General features: G+C 44.3%; 1 protein-coding gene across 1 annotated transcript in view; it reads right to left on the bottom strand.

The window, feature by feature from the left end:
- C1QTNF7 (C1q and TNF related 7) overlaps positions 1-7,328 on the bottom strand; it is a 118,766-nt gene extending 111,438 nt beyond the window's left edge. The window contains exon 1 of the mRNA XM_031943201.1: positions 6,894-7,328. The gene's annotated coding sequence lies outside the window, so the exon portion shown is untranslated. The remainder of the gene's footprint in view (positions 1-6,893) is intronic.
- Between the last annotated feature and the right edge of the window lie 447 nt (positions 7,329-7,775).

Here is a 7,775-nt window from a genome sequence, read left to right as displayed (position 1 = left end):
TTGGTGGGTGGAGGCAGAGAGAGAGACAGGAAGAGAAGCTGGGAGAGATTGGGCCTGGGTTGGAGACTCCGAGCTGCTGGTTGTGTGGCTGCTGGTCTAGCTAGCTTTTTGACTCAGCTGCACACATTGCTATCGCCGATTCTCTTCTACCTCCGATCTTTCTTCACCGAGAATAAAGACTGACGATTTTCCCCTAACCTGAATTCCTGACTCGTGCTGATTTTAAAATACGTGATCTTCACAGAGGCCCACTGAAGTTACTTCCTGAGATTAAATACTTGGATACTGGCAGAGTCAGGGTGAAAACTCGGGTCTCCCTGGCTCGTTCCATATGTCATCATTGTCCTGCTGTTCTAAAGCTTAGACTTTGATTTGATTTGTTTTCCATGGAGCAGACAAGTTCCACTTATACAATCTGAGCCCCGAAATGGTTGTTACAGCATGAAGTCCTAGAGGACCAGAGGCAAATGTGTAAAGAATATGGATGATATTAGGCTATATAAGTAATTTTTATATGTGTGAAAGAGAGAGAGATCATAAGCAAGGATGGTGTGAAGAGATATTTCAAGTATGAACTGAAGCACCATTAGGGGAGATAATTTGATTTGTTTTTGGCCTCCAAAGCTGGGAAAGGCACTCCACTGGGTACATGGAACCGCAGCTGAAAATTCCACCATTGGGACTGCAAGTTTTGAAGTGTTGGGACCTGTTTTTCTGGAAGTCAAGGGGATTAAGGGACAATTAATTAGATCACCTATTTCCCTGGTGGTATAGAAGATTGTATCCCTTTCTCTATGGGCACAGAGAGTATTTTAGTATTCTTTTCCCTTTTTTTGTAATTTATATCGTCTCAAGTCTTAAATGTTTTGTTTTAGGTTTGTATGTCTTTGGTATGTTTGGTATGAAACAGAGTAATTCACCAGATGGGGGCTTAAGTCATGAATTGAGTAGTTATGAGCCCCAGACAGATGCTCTGCTTCTGGGAGTATTTAAGGAAACAAGAAGAGTAATATTTCACTATTATAAAGCCAAGATGAATCATGATGCTTAAGAAATTAATTATGATTAACCAGGGCACTTAAGGAACAGGGTATTTGGGGGTAATCCCAATTTTAGGTTAATTGAGAATTAAGCCTAGCCAACTATTTTGCTACAAATATTTTGAAAACTGATGATTTGATTTTCCTGCTCTTTAAAGAATGAGGATCCTGCAAGATCTTCTTCTGAACACCATTTATGGGTGTCTCCAGTTATAGATGTAGATTTCTGTACTCAAACCAGAATAAGCCCTAGTTCTGATCCCATGTGTCCAGAGTTCTAGATTTCAATTCTACCAATAGCCTCCTACCTTGTCTCTAATCTTTTCTCTTCTAAATCCGTTCTTTACATCAATGGTGTCCAACAAATCAAAATGGAGCCACTAATCCAAATAAGGATCACTGGGGGCTACTGTTTGCTTAGAAACCCCCAAATGAACATTATCTGTGTTTTATTGCATTTGGGTTCATTTTATTGGACATTTCCCAGTTGAACTTTTTTTTTTTGCTGAGGCAATTGGGGTTAAGTGACTTTCCCAGGGTCACACAGATAGAAAGTATTAAGGGTCTGAGGTTGGATTTGAACTCAGGTGCTCCTGATTTCAGGGCTGGTGCTCTATCCACTGTACCATCTAGATGCCCCTTTCATTTGGTTTTAATAGCACTAGGGAGGTTTGTGGCTACCTGAGCCCTGTCCCATTTGACACTACTGCTATAAGTCTTCCCCAGCCCTCCTTGCCACTATCTGCCCAATTGTGTCACCATTGCCTACTCGATACATTTCAGATTCTTTAGACTGTCATTCAGTTCCATCCATTTTAATTCCATGAGTAAAAATTAATAAATTCTACTGTATTCAAGATGCAGTTCTGGGAATTAGAATACAAAAATAAAATAGACCCAAGTCTCTAAGGGGTTTCTGTAAGGAGCTGCTGTTCTCCTGGGGGATGCAACAGGTACACATTATAAATTATATGTAAATTAAGACACAGTATTTCCAAGCGGGAGAATGCTAACAACTGGAGGGACCTCTTGTAGGAGGTGGACTTGAACTGGGATCTGAAGGAAGCAAAGGTTTAAATCAACCCAATAGGTCACAAAGAATTGGACTCTACTGAAAAACCACTGAAATGAAAAGAGATAATGTGAGCTAGTGGAGAGAGCTCCAGGCCTGGAGTCAGAAAGACTCCATCTTTCTTTTCCGGTTTAAATCTGATTTCAGACACTTACTAGCTGTTTGCCTCAGCCACCTGTCAAATGAATTGGAGAAAGAAATGGCAAACCAGTTCAGGATCTCTGCCAAGAAAACCCCCAAGGGGTCACAGATAATCAAACCTGAAGAAAAATGACTGAAAAAGATCAGAAAAGTAGGTGGAGGCTGGAGAATGAGAGCTTTGGTGATCCAGACCTCATTTTTTCCCATTCTTTTTCTTCTCTCCATTCACACTGCTTCATTTTTCATCCCTTACTTGCCTCCCTCCAATTCAGGCTCTCATCATCTCTGACTTGGCCACCTAATTGTATTCTCTGCCTAGAATTTTTTTTAACGTTTAACCCCTCTAGTGACACAGTGAATAACTCCACGGACACAGAGCCAGGAAAAACCTGAGTTCAAATCTGGTCTCAGACACTAGCTAGCTGTGTGACCCTGGCCAAGTCCCTTAACCTCTCTTTGCCTCAATGTCTTCATCTATAAAACAGAAATAATAACATAGCGTCACATAAGATCACATTTGTGAAAAGTGCTTACCATTGGCTGGCATACAGTAGGCACTTTCCCTTCCCATCTTCCACACAGTTGAAAAACTGGCATTACTAAAACATAGATCTGATCAAAAATATTCAGTGCTTCTAGATTAAAATATCAAACTTTTTAGCTTAGCATTTCCAGCTCTGGTCTGGCTCTCCCATTCCTTGTTAACCATATTTCACTGTCCAATCTTATTACAATTTCCCTACAAGGATACTTGTTGTTGATATTCAGTAATGTTAGACTTGACCCTGTGGGACCACACTGTCCGTGGGATTTTCTTGGCAAAGATATCGGAGTGGCTTGCCATTTCCTTCTCCAGTGGATTAATGCAAACAGAGCTTAAGTAACCTACTTATTTGTTGTTTTGTTTGTTTATCCACTCATTCATTCATTTATCATGTGACTTATTATTTAAGAAAATCTTCTTTAAGTTTTCCTGCCTCTACTGAGTCTATTCCTTTCACTTGGAATGTTCTCCACTCATTTGCTACCTGATTAAATCCAAATGCCATTTCTTGATAAAGTTTTAGCTGCCCTTTTCCCCCCCAATTTGGACAGGATCCTTTCTTTCTCTTAATCCTCCTAAGACTTAGCTTGTATTTCTTGTATTGCATTCTGATTTCATTTATTATTACATTTCTGAAATGCATTTAATACATTCTAATATATAGTCATTATATTCTGTTAATAATTATTTGCATTTTGTTTAATCTCCCCCAAATAGATTGCAAACTCCTTGAGAGTGAGAATTGATTTCCTATAGTAACCAAGGCAGTGCCTTCTATATTGTTAAATAAGTGTGTAGAAATTCACATACTGAAGGGTTGGAGTTTTTTATCCCTGTACAGAAGAAATCCCAAGTAGAAACTTGCTTGTTAAAAGCTTTGGATTTTGTTTGTTTTGGAGTTTTTCTTTTTTCTCCTGGTAGTGGCAAGCACCCAAATATTCATAAAGAACAGTGTATTAAATTTAAAATATTAAAGCTAGCCCTGAAGATCTGCCCCTTACTTCACTATCACCATGGCTGACTTCCACTTTTTGGCACTGGATTTCCGTATGCATAAAATGTGATCACTTTGTTTCCCTTTGCTTTGATTTAGATCATGATATTGCATATCAATACATATGTATTGGCAACATACATATCTTGCCAAACTTGGCAATCCAAGCCAGTCCAGCTGTGTTTTTCTAAATCAGAAGAAAATAGTGGACTGTGCAAACGACCTTTGCTCATTGTCTCACTTTTCAATTTGTGCTCCTAACCCTTTTTCATCATTTATTCCAATTACTACACTGTATGCTAACTTAAAAGGGAAAAACAAATCTATTGAGGGAACAAAAAATTTAAAAGAAGAAGAAGGAGGAGGAAAGAAAAGGAAAAGAAGAAAAGAAGGAGGAGAAGAAAAAAGGAGGAGGTGGAGGAGAAATATCATTTCCCCGTCATCTCCACTATATAATATACTCTAAGTGCTCGAACTTTTTTTTTTTATCTTTTTTTCTTCAAGCAGATAAGACTACATAAGAGGCAGAATTAGCAAATAATAAGCATCTTAACCCTATGCATATAGAGAAGCAGTAGATCACAAAAAAGGAAGCCTCAAGCTGAAAAACAGCCTTTCTCTCGACTGGACTGCTAGCTTCGGCAGACATGGAAGCCAGGAAGATGTACACTAAGAAGCAGGGGCAGAGAGGAGAAAAAGAGTTTCCTGATGAGTTTCTTTCCCATGGAGCGGCCTTTGAAGGGCCCTTCTAGCCTTAAATCTAGAGCCGTAGAGGCCCAAAGAGTGGCCCAGCCTCCCACAGATTGCAAAGGGCTGAGCTGGAACTCCCTGCAGACCCTCTCCCTCTGGAGTCCTTGAAATCTCCATGGTCAGCAGCCTGGCTGCCTCCCACCCTAGGGCACAAGCTGAGGGTCTTGGGCGCTCCACTTCGGACAGGGGAAGATATTTTGCAGAGCTGGTCCCATAGGGCTCAGAAGGGCTTATCCCTTCTCCCCTTTCTGCCTTCTGGGGGATTTGGTCTCTGGCCAGAGAAGTGGGGCTGTTCTGGAGCCCACGGCCCCGGGAGCTGAGAGCGCCAGACGTGGGACCACAGAGCCAAGGGGGCCCACCCGGGCCGTGAGCCGGCGACCCGCTGCCTGTCGGGTGCTCCACCTCAGCCAGCGGATGGAGCGCAAATCTCCTCCGCACAGGAATGAGGGATGAGAAAAGCTGATGAGCTCATCGGGGGCTCCCCCGACACCGCAGGAATGTGCCGGACCTGGCCTTTCCAGGGCTCCGGCCAGGTTTTCATTTGAAATCTCCAGTTCCAAACGCCCCCCAGTCACAAGTGCTTCTGAAGAGTCGGGGGGCCAGGGCCTCCCGGAGGATGGCGAGAGCCCCAGAGGCGCGCGGGGCTTCCTGCGGGCCCTCGCCCCTCCGAAGGCCGGAATGGTCACGTAATGCCATACTGCGCACTTCCCAGCCCCACCCAGCCCCTGGGTAGTCCCAGGCGCCATGCAGCTCACTGCATGTTTCTAGCAATCAGCCTGGGGAGAATGATGTCATGGGGCTGATGGGAAGGCCCCTCCACCTCAAGATAGGGTGGGGGCGTCTCCACTTGGACCAAGGCGTCTCAGAGGGAAAGCAGTGCAAAAAGGGGGCTCGGAAACTCACTCTCTGCTGAACCTTTCACTGCCGGGTGCTCAAGAGCCAGCAAAAAACATGGACTGAAGAAAAAGGAGGAAAAGGAAAAGAACAGAAAATTTAAGGTGTTCTCTAATACCTCCCTAACATGACCTCCCATTCTGCCTCAGTGCCCCCATTTGTAGTCTCCTTCTTCCCAAAGGAAGACTAGAACCAAGGCTCAAAAAAGTCCTGTGATTGAAATTGTTCCCATAGCTAGAAGACAAAAAATAATTGTAATTGCCTATTGCAATGAAGCAGGTAGAAATTCTGCTCATGAGAGTTCTTCTTTCCTGAGTAGGCCCCTCTTCTGCAGATGGGGGGGGTTAGTTTGCTGGGTTCTCCCAAGGCCATCTCCCTGCCCAAGTGGGTCTCCTGCCGGAGCTTGGTAGATGGAGCAGCTGAGAACCCACAGACATCTCCCCCCGACAGTAACCCTTCCTCACAGCCCAGCCTGGGAGCCCGAGTGCCTGCCCGTGGAGAATCGGGTATGAGCTGTGTCTGCACAGAGACTCCAACGACAAGGAGAATATCTCATCCCATGCACCTGGATGTCCAGCTGGGCTGGGGCAGGACAGTGATAACTGGAGCTACTTGTGTACTTTCTGGCCTAAACTCTCCCTGGGCAGGGACCTTTTCCTATAATGGCCCTAATGAAGAAAAAACAAGGAAATGCTTTTGTTCCTAACTTGTGCTAGAGAGGCTGATAAATCACCCTCTCCACCGTCCCCCTGAAAATGGATGGGTTTCCAGTTAATAGATACCAAGATAATTTTTTTTTTACTTTTTTCATGGAGAAAAATACACACATATAATATCCTCCTATTTCATTTCCAAAGTGTAAGGAAGAGACAAATGTTTTACTTGCTTGGTATTCCTAGAAGAGTCTCTGAAATTAGCTGACCGGGTGCCATGGCAACAAAATGGAGGCGAATTTTCAGAATGCTCCCCAAAATCATTAAAGGAAAAGATGTTGCTGTTGATGGATGGGAGAAAGAGAAATGGGGAAGCAGGAAGCAGGAGGATATGGAGAGCAAAAGGGGGAGAGAGACCGGGTAGAAAGTAAACAAAGCCATTAGCAGAGCCACACGTAGTCTGGCTAGTTCAGGTTGGGCTTTCGAGAACTATTTGGAAAGGAGGTAATCATTCTTCCTAAGTCCAAAGTTATTTCCCAAAGATCCTTTCAAAAGCCACAGGAACCAAAAAACACCAAACTGCTGAAACTTTTCAGCAGCTAATTCATCATTTGCTCCCACACTCTCTAACAATAATAAGACTTTTTCAAAAAGTATCCCATCTCTCTGGGAGCAGCTGCCTTCCCTTCCTCCACAAAACGCTCCTGGAGATGAGGGGCAAACCCCAATAACAAAAAAGCATCCACCACCAGCCCTTTCCACTCTCTCCTACCCCTCAACACGCCCAGGGGAAATGCCAGCTTACCTTCCCCTCAAGGAGCCGGCACATCAAATGGCCCACAAGAACATGAAACTCCCTCGCAGTGGTTGTCCCATGAATCTGGTCAGCGCCACAACTGGATGCCAGAAAGAGCTGTTTGTTTTTTCAGAGCCCCTTGGAAATGTCCCCGAAAAGCTCTGGAGGAGAAAAGGCAGCACTTGTCAGAGCCCCAGGAAAGCGTTTGAAGCTAGGAGTTCATGCTCTTGTGGAACTACGTTCTGCAACTGTCTTTCCCCAGTTGAAGCAGCCTCCCACTCCTTCTCTCTCTCAGGCACTTGCCAACTCCGATAATTTAAAGCAACTGCAATCCTGCCCATAAAACTCACATTTCAAAGAGCCCTAGTTAGGAAGGAAGGAGCAGGAGTGAAGTTGTCCCTGCACACCCCAGACCGAGGCAGTCACGATCCAGGGTCCCAGGGATGCAAAGCTTTGCCACCCCCTACTTGACCCATTTCCCTGCTGGCCATGTGACTTCAAGATGCCTTTTAAAGACAAAGGGCACTGCCCCATTGTGGGGTGAAGGGGAGAAACTGAAACATCTTTACAGGTGGGAACAACAAAGTCCGGACAGACTGTGACTTGTGGCAGGGTACGTAAACAAATGGCTCAAAGAATCATTTTTAATGAGATGATGCTTTCTTTTCTGGTGGGGATCAGAAGGCTGAATCTCAAAGGAAAAAGTTCAAGGTCATGGCTGTGGAGAGTTGAGACTCTGTCTGAATATATCTCCTGGAGTAATTACAGGCTCAGTCCAACCAAGAACCTGGTCCTTATTTTGGGAAGCTCCTGTTTCTGGACTGCAATGGAGAGCCCCTCTTTGTGTTTGTCCTGCCCTCAGTCTCAGGGCTTAGGCCCAAAATAAGAGAC

The sequence above is a fragment of the Sarcophilus harrisii genome, chromosome 6, assembly GCF_902635505.1.
Source record: "Sarcophilus harrisii chromosome 6, mSarHar1.11, whole genome shotgun sequence".
Lineage (NCBI taxonomy): Eukaryota > Metazoa > Chordata > Mammalia > Dasyuromorphia > Dasyuridae > Sarcophilus > Sarcophilus harrisii.
This window is presented reverse-complemented; position numbering and strand designations above follow the sequence as displayed.